This window comes from Artibeus jamaicensis, unplaced genomic scaffold (genome assembly GCF_021234435.1).
Source record: "Artibeus jamaicensis isolate MK-2021 breed Jamaican fruit bat unplaced genomic scaffold, CSHL_Jam_final scaffold_369, whole genome shotgun sequence".
In the NCBI taxonomy this organism is placed as follows: Eukaryota; Metazoa; Chordata; class Mammalia; order Chiroptera; family Phyllostomidae; genus Artibeus; species Artibeus jamaicensis.
In genome coordinates, this window is record NW_026522042.1 from 20,018,832 (window position 1) to 20,037,837 (window position 19,006).

The following is a 19,006-nucleotide window of genomic DNA, read 5'->3' on the forward strand; positions in this document are numbered from 1 at the left end:
CCTTAACATATGAATGAAAGCACTCTTAGCAGATTTCACAGGTTTTTCAGAAAGTCTTTATGATGCCAGATTTTTCCCCAGGACACACTCTGGCCAGGAAAGGAGCTGCAACTCTCTCTATCAGGTATTCAGGCTTAAGAGGATTAGAGCCAGGAAGTGCTTCTCCCAGAGAACATGGGAACTTGAGCATCTCAAAGCTGGGGGGTGAGGGTTCATTGCTCCCTCTTTGTTGCAGCCCCCTGAGTTCTTCCATGATGTCCTCCCAAGTGGTCGTGTTTGGCCTAGGTATCCCCTCCTCTAAGGGTTTTACCCATCATTGACTTCCAACCAAGCTTTGGGGGCCGGGAGGAAACTAAGACAGCATTTGCTACCAGAGACAGACTTTGTCTCCTGTGATTCAAATTCCAGAGGTCCTTAGCCACAGGTGGTAGAGTTACAATTCCCAGAACCAGGCAGAGCGGTCCACAACATTCAGCATACATTGAAAGAGAAAAAAAATAGCACATTTTTTACAACTAAAAATTGACTCTGATACCAAGACTCACATTTTATTTTTTAATCATTTTAACATTTTTAAAATTGTGGTTCAAGTACAGTTTTCTGTCTTTTACTCCCATCCCAGCCCACCCACCCAGCCCTCCCTGCTCCCTCCCATTTCCAAACCCCTGCCCCAGTTTTTGTCCTTGTGTCTTTTATACTTGTTCCTATAAACCCTTGCCCTTTTCCCCTGAAATTCCCTCCCCTCTCCCCTCTGGACACTGTCAGCCTGTTCTCTATTCCAGTGTCTTTTGTTATATTTTTGCTTGTTTGATTGTTTTGTTGTTTAGGTTCCTGTTAAAGGTGGGATCATGTGGTATCTGTCTTTCACCACCTGGCTTATTTCACTTAGCATAACATTTTAAGAAACAGATTTCTTCTTTTGATTTAGTTTGACTTGGGGTGTACATAATCCCATACAATACTCATTCATTCTTTCAACAGATATATTGTGGACACCACTTCAGTCTTTAGCAAAGTGCTGAGCAGTTTTGATGTTAGTGCTTACAGTATCTGAAATAATCACTGATTTTCTTACTTTTGCATAAGGGGATGAGGCTCAAAATATCTTTTCCAAAATTACACTGACTAAATAAATTATTTGCAAAGAAGTATTTAATTAAAATATTAAGGAAAAGCATGTCTAGACTCTTATAATATAACCCTTCAAATACATGAAATTCTGACTTTGAGCTAGGAACAGACTTCAAAAGGGTTATCACCCATGTTGCCATAGCCAAGGTCTTTTACAAGAAAGATAATTTGTTTTTCCAGTTTCTAAAGGAATTCTTATGATGGTTATAAAATGCACACATATCTTTCCTTTATTATTCAAGCAGAGAAATACCTATCTTGTTATAAAATACTCTCCCCTGGTTCTCCCATTTTCAGTGAGGACTAATTGATTTTTTTTGGTAATTGTATTCCGTTACTTGTAAGATAAATAACCTATTTCTCAATTTGTGATATTTCAGCCTCAATAGAAGAGTAAAAATTAATGATTCATTTTTTTCTTTACTTAGCCTTAATTATACTTTGTGTCATTTATTTATTTTATTTTTGCTTTGCCTTTTTTTAAATTTTAATTTCACATTGCCTCTTTCTGCTGGTCTTCTTTTATTTTTTTCTACCCCCCCTGCTTCTTTTCTTTTCTGTATCTCATGACTTAAGCAAATCCTTAAATGAAATGTATTTGGTTGTGGCAGTCAAGTCCAAGTGCTAAATCATTTCCACCACCTGAAACTCGCACATTCAGTGGAATCCTCTCTCTATGACTGTGGGCTGGCCTAGAGACTTGCTTCTAACGGAACTTAGCAAAACATTTGGAATGTGATTTCCATGATGAGTTAGGTAAGGTCATGGCATGGCTTGCAACCACCTGTGGAGTACCTCTACTGCTTCTCTGGTTCATGCTTTCCCGAAACAAACAGGTGACAAGGAGATGATGGCTGCCTTCAGCTAAAGCGACTAGAAACTGCAGCCATTGGTCCAGCATTCCTCATGAAAATGAACTGTGACCAAATGTGTGTGAGCTCAGTAGATCCTTCCCATGTTCAGGCTGAAGAAGAGACAGCAGGACTAATATCTTAATTGTAGCAGTGAGATCTAAATTGTGCTTAGATTCCTGACCCAAAGAAATGGTCAACGGTGGTGGATGTTAATTAGAAATATGGCGGCGATGATTTTGCAATAAATATGAATATAGAATTATTAAGTTGTATCCTCTGAAACTGATATAATGTTACATGTCAATTATACCTCATTAAAAAATAAACCATGGGATAAGAAATTCATATTGTTTTATCCTAAGTATCATAGTAATAGTTTACGCAGCAAAAAATAACAAATACACAAGCTTTTTTCTTATCTGACACTTGCTACATTTTTCTTCATTTAATATTTTCTTTAAAATAACTATCTTTTACAGGCATAATTTAAAATGGTAGAATCAAAGAGAAAATATTCTTGCTCTGTCATGCTGATGTTTTAATTTTTTCCTTCTTTTTTGCTACTAATAATTAATTCAGACATCACCTTGGTTACCAATAAACATGTAGTCAGTAACAGTTTATATATTAAAACCTTTGTAAAAGTAATAAGGCTTTATAAAGCTTTGTAAAAGCTTTAATTTGAATGGTAAAATACTATAATTTATATAGACCTGATCATGAATTATGTATGCACCACAACAAATTTTAATTATACTCTTAATTCATTAAGAAAATTGCTTTTTTTCTAATACTCTAATTTACAAAAATGGGTGTTCCTATTATTGTTCTACAAACAAATAATTTTACATTTCATGTTGAGTTCTAACTGAATTTTCAATAATATTAGATATGTCACTTATCACTGATCAAATTTTAAAAACTTTTATTGATAACACAAACCGGATGAAAACAACGAACTCATTGGCATTAGCGACTTTTCTATCTGGAGCCTCTGACAGTGTTGGCACCAGGATGACGCAAGCAAGCTGTTGGGGCACAACCTGTGAGGGACTCTCACTCCGAGAGCCGTATAATGTGGAGACTGCATCTGCGTGTTTGCCTGGCAAGACCTCTTTCTATCATGGAGTCAATAATTACCCAGCATTGCACCCCTTCTTATACATGTATCAGAAATCATGAAATAGAAAGATTGAATTTAATTCAGGAGAACTATTTCTCTGGTAAGAGAAAGTCTTTCTGACAGAGCAATACGTAAGTGCACCTTTTGTGGCTTCACACTTTCAATGTAGTCTTGGGGCATAATCTTCTAAACTTAACCAGCAACTTTTAAGTAGATATTATTGCCTCCCCCACACATTTCTGTGTTCTAGACTCCATGTTTCATTATTATAAAGTATATGGTGAATATTAGACAAATACTCTATGCAAGGTTTATATTCATTACTGCACTTTATAAACACATTTTATGCTTAAATTTAATTAAATGAGCAAGTATCTAAATAATTTGTACCAAATGCTTTATTTTGATATTTAAATAGGTAACCGAGCAATAAAATAAATATAGATTTAGATCATGAAATAAATGACCAAATCACATGGAAAGAACATATCTATCATTAAATCTGTTCCGCTCAAATTAAATAGGTTTTCAGGCATTTCTACTATGAGATTTAAGCTCTATTTGCTTCACCCATTTTCATTCATCTATCATTTCCCGTATTTCCCAATCATCACTCTTGTGGGCAGCCTAGCTGCGTGGGGCAGGGTAACTGTCTGCAGGGCCGTCAGGCACCAGCTTACTACCATCCTCAGACACCAGAGGGAGTACCTCCATGTGCTCTGTTTTATCATGTGTCCTCCATACTGTTTTAAAGCACAGACCACTCAGACAGGTCAGGAAGAGAGCCCCCGCATGGGTTCCTGTGGGGTTCGCACTCGGCCATGCAGTCTGGTGAGAGCTGTGCCTGACACACATCTCACAGACCTTGCCAGTGAAAAGGGGAGGCCTGACAACCATTCTAGATGGCCTGGATTGCAACTATTATTAATAATACTTTGTTTAGAAACCTGGTTCAAATTTGCCAGATCAAACAGGACATCATGACAACAGGCACAAACCTAGATTGCCCTGATCACACAAGATGTTGTTTCTGATGTTCATGAAGTGAGACTATACCTATTTTAAAAACTAAAGTATCTTAAAGAAGCCATAAGGCAGATAATTAGTAACACAGCTAGGAATTGAATTTAGGCTATCTAGGTCAAATCCCCCGTTTTTAAACATTATACTATTCTACAAACTATTGAATACTACTTAATAGGTGAAATTTTATTGCTTCCTTTTTTCTGTAACTCCCCTTTTTGTGATAGCTTGCTTTCATAACAGCATGCTTTAAAAAGGATCAAAAACAGCATATGTAACAACATGCAGTGCAACTTGTGACTAGTTGTTGCACGATAAAATGTATAATTAAAATTATATCCTTTAGGAATTTTAAGCTATAATCAACATATTTCTTTTTCTTTTAGATTTAAAGCAGATGCACTAAATAAAACTGTCTGTTTGAAAATGTTCCTTATAAACTCAATATAATGGGATAATTTGTGGTAATTGACAATCTCTTTACTTATTTATAAGAAATTAATGGAAACAAAACAAAAATCACTAAAACTAAATTTGCATGAAAATTTTATGGCATCACAGTAGGTCACATGTAGTTTTACCAAAGAATGACTTCTACTGAATCTGAACCACTGCCTCTTGGAAGTAATAAATGAAATTCATTATAACAGTCTAGGAGCCTAACACATCCATTGAATCCCACTTTTGTTCTATTTTGTTATAGACCGCTCTGCCTGGTTCTAGGAATTGTATCTTGACCCCTTGTGGCTACAGGCTAGCAAGGACCTCTGGAATGCAAGCAGCAGGAGACAAAGCCTGTCTCTGGTAGCAAACGCTGCCTCAGTTTACTCTCCCTGCCCCCAAAGCTTGGTCGGAAGTCAATGACTGGTAAGACCCCTCACAGCAGGGGGCAACCTAAGCCAGACTCGATCACTTGGGAGGCCTTCATGGAAGGACTGGGGGGGATTGCAACAAAAAGGGAGCAACGGACTCTCGCTCCCTGGCTTAGCCCTAGTGCTTCATGGCTCTAATCCCCTTAAGCCTGAATATCTGATGGGGAGGGGTGCAGCTCCTTGCCTTGCTAGAGCATGTCCTGGGGAAAAATCTGGCACCACAAAGACTTGCTGATAGACCTGTGAAATCTGCTCTGCTAAGAGTGCTTTCATTCATATGATAAGGGTTCAAGCAAGAAACCCTAAAACTCTGTTCCTGGCAGACTCTGACTCATACCAAACCCTCAGATTTCTTTGAATTGTTATCTACTGTTTGACCCTTGCTGCCCTGTATTCTTGTGTATTAGAACCCAATAAAAGGCCCTGGAGGAGGGGGCTCAAGGCCCTTTTTCTCCTCGAAGAAACTGGCTGCTGTTGACCTTTTTCCCCTGTGAAACTGGCCACCGCTCACGGCCTTTTTACTCTGGGAAAATGGCCACCTCTCCTCCCTAAGCACATCACATCATGTCTCAGTCATATTTACTCTCATCTGTGGCACTCAGGGGGACTTGTGAGGAAAGTTGCCCCCACACAATTTATATTAAATTTCAGGTGTTTTCAGCTTTTGGTTTGGATGCCACCATTTATTTGTGTGGTTAAAATGTAAGCATGTTTAAGTACAAATAAATATTTATTCATATTGTAAATGAATAAATATGTGTCTATAAGTGTGGGCAAAATATATACCACATACATCTGCACGAATAGATTCTGTCAACAATTTTATTTATTTTTTAAAATAACCTAATTTATTTATTCCCCCTGGCCTCCCACCCTTGATTCTATCTCCTTTGGTTTTGTCCATGGGGCCTTTATACATGTTCCCTGCTGACCCTTCCCCTTTTCCTCCCTGTTAACCCCTCTGGTTACTGTCAATTTGTTCCTTATGTCCATGTCTCTGGTTATATTTTGTTTGATTATTTGTTTTGTTGATTAGGTTACACTTATAGTGAGATAATATGGTATTTGTCTTTCACCACCTGACTTAGTTCACTCAGCATAATGTTCTCCAGTTTGATTTATGCAATTGTGAAGGGTAGGAGATCCTTTCTTTCTGTAGTATACAATTCTATTGTGTAAATGTACCATTTTTTATCTACTTTTACTAATGGGCACTTAGGTTACTTCAAACACTTGGCTATTATAAATTGTTCTGCTATGAGCATTGGGGTGTATAGGTTCTTTTGAACTGGTGTTTCAGGATTCTTAGGGTATATCTCCAGCAGTGGAGTCACTGGGCCAAAAGAACAAGGGTTTGGGAACTTTGATGTTGAACTATTTAGATAACTTTGTCTGTCTTGTTCTCTTCAGCATTTTTGAAGAACCACTCAGAGACCTTGTAAACTTACTGAAGAATTATGTATGATGTTTGTATATTCGTTTTGCTATTGAAAAAATTAATGTGTATGACATATATAAGAAATCGGATATTCTACAGAAAATAATTTTTGAACAACATGATTTGATCTTTTCAAGGGCCAAAGTCTGATGACAAAGAAAGTTATGGCTGGAAAGATTTCTAAAATGCCTTATGGTCCCCTACTTCTCTTTCAGCAGAGTCAGTGATTTGTGTCTTGTCGTTTGTGTAACTCAGCATTTTGCAAAGAGGGAGAGTTAGATACTCATTCGAACACTGTCTACATTGTCTCATTTATTTGATTCATTTTCTAATCCTTCTGGCTGACACAAGTTCAGTCGTTCAGCCAGGTGGTATAGCCAACAAATCCTCAGTACAATGTTAAGTGTTGGCAAATCAACAAAGCTGGAATCCTGAATGTCGCAGCAGCATTTTCATTGGCTTTGTTACTTTGCTTTATTCAATTAAATGAAAAATAATTTGACTTTTGCATTACTGGTTTCTGTGATTATCTCCTTTATTTTTAGTTTCTATATGTATCTCCCTCTATTAGTAAAGACTCTTGTACTGTTCCATCATTTGTTGTTTGACAATCCAGTAAATAGTCTTTTTTTCTCATCCGTTTATAAATGAAATGTCCTTTTACCCATATTTTGTGTTCAAGTTCCCACATGACCACCATTAAAAGAAAAGCAGTTTCCATTTCTGCAAGATCAATTTCTATACATTTAAATTTTTCAATCATAGTTTACCTTCAATATTATTTTTATTAGTTTCAGGTGTATAGCTTAGTGATTAGACAATTACATACTTTACAAAGTGTTCCCCCTGTTATTTCCAGTGTCCACCTGGTACCATACATAGTTATTACAGTATTATTGACTATATTCCCTGTGCTGTACTTTATATTCCAGTGACTATTCCCTAACTGCCAATCTGCACATCTTAATCCTTTCACCTTTTTTCACCCAGTCCCCCAAGCCTCTCCCCTCTGGCAACAAACAGTCTGCTCTTTGTAAATTTTAATATCTAACTAACTTGGTGCACAGCACTTTCATGTCCAGGACAAGGCAGTCATTCCTATATTGCATCAAACTGTCTTGGTTATTTTTAGGAGCATCTATTTGACATAAAAGTCACCAACTAAGGCAGAGTGGTACCAGATGTCTCAGAGATAAAAATCTCTGGGCAGAGTGACCTGTCCTAGCCACTGCACCTTTTCAAGATGCGTTCAGTAATGAATGATTTCTATGAAACACGCCAAGGCCTTCATGATCTGAATGCACTCTACTAGAACAGGTTGAAGATATTTCTAGGGCCTGTTATTATTATTTTTTATTATTATTATTTGCTCAGATAACTTGCACATGTAGGTTAATGTTTATTTGCAGAGAGCATGTAATTGCCTTTGCTCTCGGTGAGTGAATGGGTCTTTCAGTTCACATCACATGCATGTGTGTTTCAGATTACAAATAGTCTCTTGTGAGCATGGCTTTAACAAATGGATGCACAATTGCTTCTTATGACAGCAATATTTGTTTTTGACATATCAGATATATAGGATATATAGCAAAGAATATAATTTTTTAAGACATTTTGAGTTGAAAGACATATTGTAAGGCTATTTTTAATGATCTGTTATTATCCTCCTATCCCTCAAAGTTTTATTTATATTTGGTTTTAAGGTAGATTGTGAATTTTTAAATCAACCATCCCCAAAATCCTTTCTTTAATATCCTATTGTCTAATGATGCTGTTTACGCTTTATAGCATGAAGGTAATCATTCAAACGGCAGTAAGAAAGTGCAGTGATGCTCTTTAAAATTATTCAATTTCAGAACAGTTAAAGCTTGATTAATGCAACTTCCATTTGAGTTGTGTAGATAATGCTTACGAGAAACGGATATGGCCTATACACTCTAATCAATTCCAAGACTAGCTGTTGTCATACTGAAGAAAAGAAAAACAATATTTCTACAGTTCTCTATATTTCATTATGGCATGTGTTAATTTTAAGTATTGAATACATCTGCCATGCAGTATGCTTCTTTCTAATGGTACAAAGAGTCAAGTGGGCGAAAACTAGATACAGTGATTTCTCTTAATGTAAAGTGGCCTTTTGAGTCTTCAAACAACTTCTGTTAAATGTCAAGTCTTTATCACCAGCCTCAGGAGATCTGATCTGTATTGTTCTTTCTATGGCTCTGATGGAAGCCACACAATGAAAGGACTGTCTCCACCTTTACTGTTACTCGACAAGAGGAATGAGTTCAGGCTAATTTCATGATTATTGAAATGAAGGGATAAAAATAAATAATGTAAGCTGCTTCTATTAGAAATATTTTTCAGCTCCTGATTCCAAACCTTCTGACACTGATTTTAAATCTTTTAATGCGAACCACAGCATTTAACTTCCATGATAACAACTAAGGGGCGTGGAAACAGGAGGGAGGTGGGGAGCATGAGGCGGGGGGCGGGAGGGAGTAAAAAGCAGAAAACTGTACTTGAAAAATAATTTTAAAAAACTAATTATAGCCCTGGCTGGTGTAGTTCAGTGGATTGAGAGTGGGCCTGCGAACCAGACAATCACGGTTCGATTCCCAGTCAGGGCACATGCCTGGATTGCAGGCCAGTTCCCAGCAGGGAACGCACAAAAGGCAACCATACATTGATATTTCTCTCCCTCTCTCCTTCCCTTCCCCTTTAAAGATAAATAAATAAAATCTTTTTAAAAAGTAATTATAAATATAGCTCTTACAACTAAAGTAATTTTGTGTTTTTTCTCTTTCTGTAACATGATTGAGTTTACTAAAATATAAAATGGGAATGAAGTCTTAGTTTTAGCATTTTTTAAGATATAGTTGTTATTCAGAAAGGGTTTTATTGTGAGAGACTGCAGGATATTAAGATTCAGTATTTGATGCACTTTTCATAACTTTAATTTTACAATTTTACTAAGTAAAAGTAAATAAGATTCTGAAGCCATTCCTTTATACTGAATCTCATACAATATACTATAAAATTTAACTCTGGCTATTTGTATTGATTAAATCTTATTTTGAAAATATACCTGAAATTCAGCTCAAGAAATGAAAATTACAGATGCATATAACTTGAAAATCTTGCTTCTGAATTGTATTTCAGTTTATCAGGGAAATTCATTTTTGGGTTATAAGATGATAAAATCTACCACTAACCTAACTGATTATTATTAGAATATCCCATATGTTTTCCTCTAGACTGAAAGACTCTTATTAGTGTTCCACATCATTCATCATACAGACTCACATAGACTTGTGTGTGTGTGTTGCACTTTTATGGGTAGGGAATATATAACCTGAATATGCAGATGAATAAGCATACGTGTGTGTGTGCCTGAGTTACTGAAAACAGTACCACAAAGTGGTGAAATTGATACACATCATTCACATTTATATCTAATATTTGTTTTCCGTAAAACCTTACAATTAAAATTAATACAATTAAAATCGTATTCTAATTATAAAGTCTAAACTGGAATTGTGCCAAGATTTGCATCAGTATTTATTGGCAAATAAATCTTATGTGTCAATTTAGAGATACTTCTAAAAAATAAAAATGGAAGACAATTGGTGGTAAATCCATTTTTTAATTAATGGCAAGTTCATCCAAACTGAATTATAAAAAATTGTATTTATATTGTTATGGTTTGTTTTGCAGAATCACATGGAAGTATACAAATGGACTTCCTCTACTTTATTCAAATAAAATCCCATGGCCTTGTCCATATAGAAAATAAGGCATATACACAGTGCAATATTTGGCACATTCCAATAACTTACATAATTGCTCACTATTATTGTTTAATTGCTACTACAAGTAAGTATACTTTAAAAGTCACAAGTTAAATTCTTTTGATGGATATTTTTTAAAGGATTTTATTTATTTCTTTTTAGACAGAGGGGAAGATAAAGAGAAAGAGAGGGAGAGAAACATCAATGTGTAGTTGCCTCTTGCACATCCCCAACTGAGGACCTGGCCCACAACCCAGACATGTGCCCAGACTGGGAATCGAACGGGTGACCCTTTGGTTAGCAGGCCAGTGCTCAATTCACTGAGCCACACCAGCCAGGGCTTGATGGATATTTATGATTTTACTACTTCAGTGATGATTTCATACAACTTACATCAAGAAAAATAGAATGCTTCACTGCAATAAATTTCTACTTCCTTCCCTTTTAAATTTTAATTTTAATTAGAAGGAAAATATGTGGGTAAATAGATAAGGGTGAGGAAAGAAGCTAATCAGTCTTCCCATTTTGCTCATAAAAAGTAAAGTGAAGCAATCTATTTTGGAGACTTTCCTGGCACAATTCGAGAGTGAAGGTATAAGATTAATTCTATTGATGCGACATTTTTCTTTTTCTGGCAATAAAGGCTGAAAACATACAAGCTCTAGCCTAGTCTTGACAAAGCTTAAATCATGAGACTATACACAAAAAATTCAGAACTGTAAGCACAGTCGACCTTTGAACAATATAGATGTGAACTATGTGGGCACACTTATAAGCATATTTTTCAATAACTACTATACTGTAAATGCATTTTCTCTTCCTTATGATTTTCAAAATAACATTTCATTTTCTCCATCTTCATTGTAAGAATATAACATATGACACATATGATGTATAAAATATGTGTTAGTCAATTGTTTATGTTATCAGTAAGGGTTCTGGCCAACTATAGGCTATGAGTAATTAAGTTTAGGACTAAACAAAAATTATATGTAAATTTGTGACTGTGCAAAGGTTTGGTGCCCATAAACTGGTGTTGTTCAAGGGTCAACCTAGTATTATTTAGTTTCTCTTCCTACGTATGGAGTTGGGATGAGCATTGTGTTTGTCTGCTTCTGGAGGTGTTCACACAACATGAGAATATACTTTGTAAAGTAGTCAATAAAAATTCTGGTAATATGGACTTGACCTAAATAGTCAAGTGTGAAAAAAATGTCCTTTCTTTGTAAAATTCAGAGTTATTTTTCTCCTTTTTGATAAAAAGAGTTTTAGTTTGAGCCAAGATATTTTCAAGGTTGAAACTCATTATTTACCCAGAACATGCACTGACCATTACAACTTTGGAATAGGAAAGGATTTCTAGAACAGCAGAAACTTCAAACTTTATATGAAAAAAAATAGAAGAGTCACATTGGTCCACAATAGAATAATGATATGAAATTAATATTCAATAAATTTATAAATTCCTCAAACAGGGAAACACCATTAATAAGTTTAAAACAAATCATCTACACATAGGTTTGTTATGCATCTTTTTTTCAAATTTCACTTATATAATTTTATAAATTTGTAAGAATTACTATTACAAAATACTGCATACTGCATAGCTTAAGCAATATAAATTTACTTTCACTATTCTAAAGGTTATAGACAGATATGCAAGTGTTAGCAGGTTTTGAGTTTTTTAAGACCTTTCTCCTTGACCTGCAAATGCCCCTTCCTCCCCATGGGTCCTCACATGGTCTCTGCCCTCTGCTCAGACATCCTTGCTCAGACATTCTTGCATGTCCACATTTCCTGTGTTGTCAGGACATCAATAAGAGTGGTTTTAGTCATATCCCAAAGGCTTTATTTTAATTTATTGGGATACTTACCTCTTTAAAGACTCTATCTTCATATAGTCACATTTTGAGTTATTGGGGGGTTAGGGCTTCAACACATGAACTGTGCAGGGGGGCACAATTCAGTCCATTACAGTAATAATAAAATTATTCATACAATGACAATTGTATTTTTATTTTACTAATAGAAATGTTGAAATATATTAAACACCTAAGTGGAAGAATAAATAAGATCTAAAACAATCATATTGACAGTTCACTTAAAATAAAATTTTAATACCATAGAACTACTATAGTTTTGTGGAGCAAAAATAGATGCCCCATGTGATCATTTGTTTCTTTTATCTTTTGTTTTTAAATCACTTTTCTTATTTTTTTGTGTTTGTTCACTTACAGTTGTCCTAATTTAATTTTACCCCCTTTGCTCTCCCCTGACCTGCCCAGTCCCACTCCCTCAGTCAGCCCCCACCCTGCTGTCCATTACCATTAGTTTTTTATACGTGTTCCTTGACTATACCCTTCCCCTTCTTTCCCCTGTTACCCCCTCTTCCTCCCGTCTGTTCACTGTCAGTTTATTCCTTATTTTCATGTCTCTGATTCTATTTTGCTCATTTGTTTGTTTGTTTTGTTGATTAGGTTCCACGAAAAGGTAAGATCATAAGGTATTTGTCTTTCACAGTCTTGCTTATTTCACTTAGCATAATGCTCTTCAGGTTCATCCATGCTGTCATTAAGGGTAGGAGTTCCTTCTTTCTTTCTACTGCATAGTATTCCATTGTGTAAATATACAGTTTTTGATCTATTCATTTACTGATGGCCCTTTAGTCTGTTTTCAACACTTGGCTATTGTAAATAATGCTGCTATGAACAAAGGCATAGATTCTTTTGAATTGGTGTTTCAGGATTCTTAGGTATAATCCCAGTGGTGGAATCACTGCATCAAAAGGCAATTCCATCTTTAGTTCTGTCATTTAATGTTCATATTACCTTTGGATTAAGGAAATTTCTAGTGGAGTTCATGACACCAACATCCCATTAATTAAAGATATAGTGAGGTGCTTCTCAAACTTAAGATCTAGTCTTCAATCTAAAAGCGAGCTCCACTTATTAATGAAAATCTGATGAACACTATTTCTCTGGTTAAAACTATGTGCTATTTATACAACATGAGCAAATATAGTTGAAATTTAACAAATGTATTTTCCAAACTTATATAGACATAAATATGCATGAACCACTTTAGAGCATTACTTTTACTTTTAATAACAGGAAAGGAAAGGCAATGACACAATGAGAAGAAGACTACTTGTTCTATAGTTTCCATCTTTAAAATGTCAGGTCATTAATAAATAAAATGGGATAATGAGAAAGAAAAATAAGACAGTTAAACAGTAAGCAGAAATTCATATTTTCAGCCCTTCCAAAAGATATCTTTGATATAGGAGATACCTTTATGCAAATGGAGAGTCAGATGATATAGAATTAAAAAAAAACTACTTTAAAGTACATGAATATGTATGCAATTATCCATACTGAAACAAGTAGTACCAAACACAACTTTATAATTTGAAGTATCCTTCCAGGAAATGCTTGTGTCCTGATGATGGTGATTTGTTTTCTAAATGAAAATTAAAATTGGTCCCAAGCTTGTGCAAGCTTTATGTGGTACAAATATGTATACTTTTAAACAATTTCCATTGAACATATTTGGTACATTTTTACTTGTGACTGAATACAAAAATATGTTATTTGTGCCATAGAGAGATGTGCAATTGATCTGATAACATTCTATAAGCAGTGTCTCATTTCAGATGAAGACTTGGAACTATTGTGTGGAGTCTCTTGTGTCAACTAATTGACTGCCTTGCTCTGAACTGAGATCAAGGCATTTGATTTCATTATGTTTTTCATGACTAGTTGTACATGAGTTTGATTATGGAGTAAATTTCTCTAATATGGATAATATGAGAAAATTATATGTTAACAGAAGTTAAAAGCAACATGCTTATTATAAGATAGATTCTCTAGGTAAACCTTATTCAGGATGTAAACAATCAGGTTAAGCAGATTCAATAATATGAGTGAAATTACTTTAAAATAAGGCTAAATGGTATAACTAAGTGGAAAAAGGATAGATATAGCCGTAGATGTCAATAATGTATTATTGGACATTAACTATCTTGAGGGAGGAAAGAAATTCTACTATACAGAAAAAAACAGTTACATGTATGAATTTTGTGACTTCCAGATATACTGTTTTGTTTTTAATCAAATAATAGTAACAACAACAATAAACTGAAGCAAAAGATGTTGGAGGAGTAGATGGAAGCTACACTAAGTCCTCACAGGACCAAACTGGAACTAACTAAATTATAGAAAAATCACCCTGTAGAATCAATTGAACACTAAAAGGAGAGAAGCCTTATAACCCCAGGGAGATGGAAGAAGCCACATCATCACAATCAGAAGTGCAGAGGGGGTACAAGAGGGCTGGCTGGGCTCCTATGAACAGCAGCTAAAGTTTCTGAGGGACATTAGAGGGGCCAGGGGTTTCCCCCAAAATGTGTGGGGTCGAAACCCCAAGTTGGGCTCCCCAGCCTATAGTACCAGAATTGGGAAAGGAATCCAAATAACATATGACTGTGAAATCTAGCAGAGTTTCTGTCCACCAGGGAGAGATGGCTGGAGACTGCCCGACAGTCTAAGGTTGGTGTCTATAGGGAGAGAACTGAAGGAACATCCACCGTCATCCCTGTGCTAATTCATCCCCATATTGCAAGATTCATCTTTCTCAGGTAGAGCATTCTTCTCTGAATTGCATCAGCCTGAGGGGAAGCAACAGCCTTGCACACAGGAATTACTCTGACCCACCCTGCGGTGCTTATGCTCTGCTGCTCAATAGCACAGCAGGAAGACATTCACTGACTAACAGAAAGTCTGCAGGAAGAAGGGAATCACTGGAAGTTCAGAGACTTCAGCTGACTTCTCCCTGGGCCTAGTGCTGATAACAGGTAGTCTTGGCATGCAGTCTGGTTCTTTCTGCATATAACCAGGCCAAGTAGAGGAAGCCATACACTGGATTGCTGATAGATCCAAAATGGTTTCCTAGGACCAGTCACAGGAAGGGTGTGACTTAGGCATATACCAGAATCTTGCAGACCTACCTATTACAAAGAAACAAACTCAAAGAGACAGCGAAAATGGAAAAACAAAAAAACAGGTCCCAAATGAGAGAGTGAGAGAGAGAGGGAATTCTCCAGAAGAACAGCTAGATGAAATGAAGGCAAACAATTTATGTGATAGAAAGTTTAGAGTTATAAGTATAGGGGTATTCAACAGCATGAAAAAAGACAAAGCATAAAAAAGGAGCAGTCGCAATAAAGAATGCAATATCTGAAATAAATAATACACTGGAAGGAATAAATAGTAAGTAGTTGAAGCAGGGGATTGAATTAATGATTCAGAACACAAGGTAGAGGGAAAAAATACCCAGCAGAGTAACAAAAAGAAAAAACAGTTAAAATGAGGAGAGCTTAAGAAACCTTTGGGACAACATGAATCACATGACATCTGCATCATAGGAATAGCAGAAGATGAAGAGAGTGAGAAAGGGATCAAGGATGTGTTAGAAAAAATAATGACCGAAAATTCCCCCAATCTTTTGAAGTAAAAGGACATACAAGTCCAGAAAGCTCAGAGAATCTAAACTCTTTGAATCAAAGTTTGATCTGAACAGGCCTACACCAAGGTAAATCATAATTAAAATGTCAAGGCCAAAAGAAAAGAAGAAAATCCTAAAAACTACAAGAGAAAAGCAGGCAGTTACCTGTGAGGGAGGACCAGTTAGACTGTCATCTGATTTCTCAACATAAATATTCCAGGCCAGAAGGGAGTGCTGTAAAATATTTGTGATGAAAAGCAAGGACATACAACCAAGGCTACTTTACCCAGCAAGACTATCACTTAAAATCAAAGGAGAAGCCCTGGCTGGTGTAGCTCAGTGGATTAAGCGCGGGCCTGCGAAACACACGATCGCGGTTCGATTCCCAGTCAGGGCACATGCCTGGGTTGCAGGCCGATTCCCTGCAGGCCAGTTCCCAGAAGGGGACACACAAAAGGCAACCATACATTGATGTTTCTCTCCCTCTCTCCTTCCCCCCTTCCCCTCTAAAAAAGATAAATAAATAAAATCTTCAAAAAAATCAAAGGAGAAATAAGGAGCTTCCCAGACAAGAGAACACTAAAGAAGTTTGTCAAGGTCAAACTGGTATGGCAACAAATGTTAAATGGCTTGCTTGATAACAATGAAGAAGAATGAAGAAGGAGAAGAAGGAGGAGAAAAGAAAAAGACAGAAGAAAATAACCTAACAATAAAACAAGATTCAATACATATCTATCAATAATCGCCTTAAATGTAAAAGGCTTAAATGCTCCAACCAAAAGATGGATAAGAAAATAAGACCCATATGAATGCTGTCTTCAAGAGACCCATTTCATAGCCCTGGCTGGTGTAGCTCAGTGGATTGAGCGTGGGCCTGTGAAGCAAAGGATCGTGGTTCAATTCCCAGTCAGGGCACATGCCTGGGTTGCAGGCCAGGTCCCCAGGTGGGACACACGAGAGGCAACCACACACTGATATTTCTCTTCCACTCTTTCTCCTTCCTGTCCCCTCTCTCTAAAAATAAATAAATAAAATATTTTTTAAAAAGAGACCCATTTCATATTGAAAGACACTCACAGACTAAAAGTAAAGGGATGGAATGAGATATTTTGTACAAACAGAAAGGGGGAACAAAAAGTGGGATGGCAATACTTAATACCTAACAAATTAGACTTAAAACCAAGGCTGTAACAGAAGATAAAGAAGGATTCCACATAATGATAAAGGAGACCATCCAACAAGAAGACATAACCCTAGTAAACATTTATGTATCCAATATAGGAGTATATAAACATGTGAAGCAAATCTTGATGGACACATAGGCAGAAATCAACAGAAATATAGTCATAGTCAAGGATTTTAACACCCCTTTGACTTCAGTGGATAGATCTTCCAGACAGAATATCAACAAAGAGACAGTGTCCTTAAATGACACAGTAGATCAAATGGATTTAATTGATATCTTCACAGCATTTTACCCCAAAGTAGTTGAATATATATACATTTCAAATGCACATGGAATATTTTTTAGGATATACCATATGTTAGGACACAAAAAAAGTATCAATGAAGTTAAGAAGACTAAAATCATATCTAGCATCTTCTCTGACCATAATACTATGAAACTAGAAATCAATCACAAGAAGAACACTGAAAAATGCAAAAAAGACGTTGAAGCTAAATAATAAGTTATTAAAGAATGAGTGGGCCAACAAAGAGACCACGAAAGAAATCAAAAGATACCTTGAAACAAACAAAAATCAGAACACACCAATTCAAAAGAGGTGGGATACTGGGAACGGAATCCTAAGAGGGGAAATGTATAGCATTAGAGGCCTATCTCAAAGAGAGAGAGAGAGAAAACAGAAAAAAGTCAAAGCTCAAATAAACTCTCTAATTTTACACTTACAGGAACTTGAAAGACAATAAACAAGGCCCAAAGTGAGTAGAAGGTAAGATATAATACAAATCAGAGCAGAAGTAAATGAAATAGAGTAAAAAATGACACAAAAGATCAATGAATCAAAGAGCTGGTTCTTTGAACAGATTAACAAGATGGACAAACATTTGACCACACTCATCAAGGAAAAAAGAGATAGGACCCAAAAAATTAAAATGAGAAATGAAAGAGGACAGATAAAAACTGACATCAAAGAAATGCAAAGTATTGTAGGAAATATTTTGAACAATTATATGCTAACGAACGGGATGATCTGGATGAAATGGATACATTCTTAGAAACATACAATCTTTCAAAACAAAATCAGCAATAATCAAAAAATCTGAATAGGCTGATTATAACTGGTGAACTTAAAGCTGTAATGAAAACTCCTAACAAACAAAAACCCTGTACTGGATGGCTTCACATGTGAATTTTACCAAACATTCCAAGAAAAACAAACATCTTTCTTTCTCAAGAAAGGCTTTGAATAATTCAGAGGAGGGAAGGCTAGCAAGCTAATTTCATGAGGCTAATATTATCTTAATTCCAAAAACCAAATGAAGACTCTACAGAAAAAGAAAGAAAATTATAGGCCGAAATCCCTGATGAATATAGATGCCAAAATCCTCAACAAAATGTTAGCAAACCAAATACAGCAATGCATCAAAAAGATCATACACCATGATCAAGTGGGATTTATTCCAGGAATGCAAGATTGATACAACATTCACAAATCAGTAAATGTGACTCACTACATAAAAAGGAAATGAAGGATAATAACCACATGAATAGATGTAGATAAAGTGTTTGATAAAATTCAGTACCCACTTATGATAAAAACTCTCAGCAAAATATAATAAAGTCCTTAAATGACAAACCCACTGCCAGCATCATACTAAATGAAAAAAAAAAAACTAGAAACATTTCCCTTAAGATCAGGAACAATACAGAAATGTCTGCTCTGACTTCCCTTAATCAACACAGTAATGGAAGTCCTAGCCATAGCAATCAGACAGCAAGAAGAAATGAAAGGCATCCAGATTGTAAAGGAAGAAGTAAAACTACTTTTAATTGTAAATGACATGATAGTGTATAGAAAGAATACCAAAGATCCCACCAAGAAACTAGTAGAGCTGATCATGAATTCAGCAAAGTAGCAAGAAGAAAAATTAATATCCAGAAATTAGTTCCAGTTTTATATGACAATAATATACTAACAGAGAGGAAAATTAAGAAAACAGTCTCATTTATAAGAGCTTCAGAAATAATTAAATACCTAGGAATAAACTTAACAAAGTAAGTAAAAAATCTGTACTTGAAAAATTAAACA